The sequence below is a fragment of the Phascolarctos cinereus genome, unplaced genomic scaffold, assembly GCF_003287225.1.
Source record: "Phascolarctos cinereus isolate Bilbo 61053 unplaced genomic scaffold, phaCin_HiC Scaffold_4;HRSCAF=312, whole genome shotgun sequence".
NCBI classification, from domain to species: Eukaryota; Metazoa; Chordata; class Mammalia; order Diprotodontia; family Phascolarctidae; genus Phascolarctos; species Phascolarctos cinereus.
In genome coordinates this window covers 133,180,203-133,183,016 of record NW_027555847.1, presented here as the reverse complement: position 1 = coordinate 133,183,016, position 2,814 = coordinate 133,180,203, and the positions used below count along the sequence as shown (strand labels likewise).

The 2,814-nt window shown below is 43.2% G+C and overlaps 1 pseudogene; it reads right to left on the bottom strand.

Annotated features, from left to right (window-relative positions):
• Positions 1–1,570: 1,570 nt before the first annotated feature.
• LOC110221836 (small ribosomal subunit protein eS4, X isoform-like) lies at positions 1,571–2,532 on the bottom strand (annotated as a pseudogene).
• Positions 2,533–2,814: the final 282 nt, after the last annotated feature.

The window sequence follows — 2,814 nt, the reverse complement described above, 5'->3', positions numbered from 1 at the left end:
TGAGTGTATGTAAACATCTGATTTGGAGACTTCCCTGATGAGGTTCTTCTTTTGTTGTTTGTTCATTTTCCAGCCTATTTCTGGACTTTTAACTTTATATTAAAGTCAGGCTCTGCTCCTTGGGTAAAGGGAGCATTGTCCCAAGCTTTAGGTTATTTTGTGCATCTGTTTCAAAGCTAGTTCTGTGGATCTGTAAGTTTTTAGTCCTTCCAAGGTAGGATGATCTAAGGAGATTGTACTTACTACCTTCCTGGCCTGTGCTCTGGTCTATGAGAGACAAGTGCTCTTTTTTTCCAGAACTGTGACCAGGATCCCTGCTCTTCTTGTGGCCACAAGATCTGGTATTCTTGTGTTCCTCTTTACCCTGGGACTGCAACCCAGATCTGTATGTGGATGCAACAAAGTCCTGTACCCTGTGCCAGCAAAGGGACCCCTGTAATCTTTTTCTGACCAGTTATCCAACCTCCCCATCTGTGGGCTGAGGACTCCAGAGGCTGCTGCTGCCACTGCCGATTCAGTGGCGATCAAAGCCTGATGCTGGTTTGCTGGGGGACAGCCTGTGCTTGACTGGGCTCCACTCACCCTGGTGAGATAGACCTTTCCTGTCAAACTTCTACGTTGTCTTAGGCTGCAAAATTGTTTCATCCTGTCCTTTTGTGGGTTCTGCCACTCTAGAATTTGTTTCGAGGCATTATTTTAAATTGTTTGAAAGGGAATTTGAGGGAGCTCAGGCGAGTCCCTGCAATTTTCTCTGCTCTCTTGGCCCTCCTTACACTCTTCTTGAGGAAAATATTTCTCTCTCTTTCTTTAAACCCTGAGTCACAATTTCCAACATAGTTGTTGTCCATTCCTATCATCATCTTTGCATTGATGTCACCGAGTATTAATTTGGAGGGATTTGTCAAATTTTGTAGAATTTCTTTACTTATTTATCTTCCATAATAGTTAGGTGCGTAAACTGCCCTTAGCTTGATGGTAGTCTTCCGGAAAATTCTCGTTATGAATCCTGACATGCAAAATGACCAAGTGTTTCTTGCAATTATATTTCTTTTTGCCTTTGGCTGCATGGTTAAATAAATTACACCTTTCTTTTAAGTTGCCTCTCCAAGGAGGACCCATGAGCATCCTTCCACTCAGTTGCAGCTTCCTTTTGTCTTCTAGTTTAACTTATTATGTCAAGAATAATATGATTCACTTCCTCCAGAAGTACTTCTACTTCTGTTTGCTGGAAAGTTACCTCACGCATAAAATGACAATACCTCTTAATGCTTATAAATCTTCTTTAAAAAATAGTGTGATTCTTAGTTTCCATTGCTCTATTCCCCCCCCCCCCCAACTACTGAATGAACAGAGGGAACCGCTTAGGACTGAGGGCCATTTTAAACTTTTCTTCATCCATGGGTTAACATGGACAAAGAATTCATCACCAGTGACTACCCTTTTGGTGTAGAACCTCTCTGTACTTCATTAGGTTGGTCCCTGGGAAAAAACATCTATTACCACGACTGAACTCAAAGCCTTTCTAGCAGAACTTGCCGAAATTGGCATGCTGCTCACATTGCCTTTGCGTTTACAAGCAGATGAGGGATGCAAATTGTAAAGTGCTCATTTGGCCATAAAAGCTGGGCCCTACTGGGGGCAGTGAGAAGGGTAAACATACCGCCTCCTGTCTTATTGCTCTACATTTCCAGACTTGGCAGGGGCAAAAACACTGCCGAGTTTGCCCCAAATCAGATCCTGAGACACAGCTGATTCCTGTCTGGGAAAACACCACCATGGTATATTTGGCTGTCAACCTCTTGTCTCTTTTCTTTGGGATGGATGCCCTGGCTTTCAGGCAGAGAATTCCAAGGCTTATTCCCTTTGCCAGCAACACATGTTGGAAGCATGGTGGCAACACTGTTGCCATTAGCATCCTTCGTGTGGGCAACATCAAAGGAGGTTGGATGTTTTTCCCTATTGGCGATCCTACTGATTTGACCCAAGTTGGCTCCCCCAATTACCATATACCGGTTACCAGTATCAAACTTGATGAAATCCATGATTTTGCCAGTCTCCAGATCAAACTGAATGGTGCCGTTCACTCTGATGAGCGGGTTTGGATGCAGATGGTGCATCATGAATCATGGCTTTGGTGTCCACAAAGGTCTTCTTCACTTTTCATAGTTTGTATTTTAACTCCTCAGTTGCAGTACAGTGAACAGCAAAGTGGGCCTTGGCGTCCTATACCGGATTAAAATACTTGCTGGTCTTCTTAATGCTGATAGCGTTCATGAAACTCACAGAGTAGGTCATACCCTGTGTGGACCTTGCCATCAATCTTGATAAACTGCTGCATGCAGACCTTCTGAATCTTACCATTCATTAGGATGTACTTGAGTTAATTGCAGAGAAAGATGATGAGTAGGAGGCACCACCTCTGCTTGTGGGAGCACATGGATAGCCCGGGAGCAAATACACAGGTCAGCTTGTCTATCATCCAGTGCTGGGGATGGCCACATGCTTTGGTTGCTTCTTGGGGCCATGAGTCATGGCTGCAGGGAGCTAGGGAAAGGGCCACTACTTCTGGCCTGAGGAAATAGGCAAAATAAATATGGAAAAGATAGAAGTTGAATTGGGATAGAGCTGTTCTAAGATGCCAACAAATCTTAACTAGTCTACCAAATACTTTTTACTTGATAGAATTAGAGCTTATTACTATCAGGTCTTTTCCTTGAGTAAACAGGTATTATAAATTTCCATTCCTTCAACAAGCATATATTAAGTGCCTTTTATATGTAGTGCTGATCTACATAAGTAGAGGTGGTTCCTCAC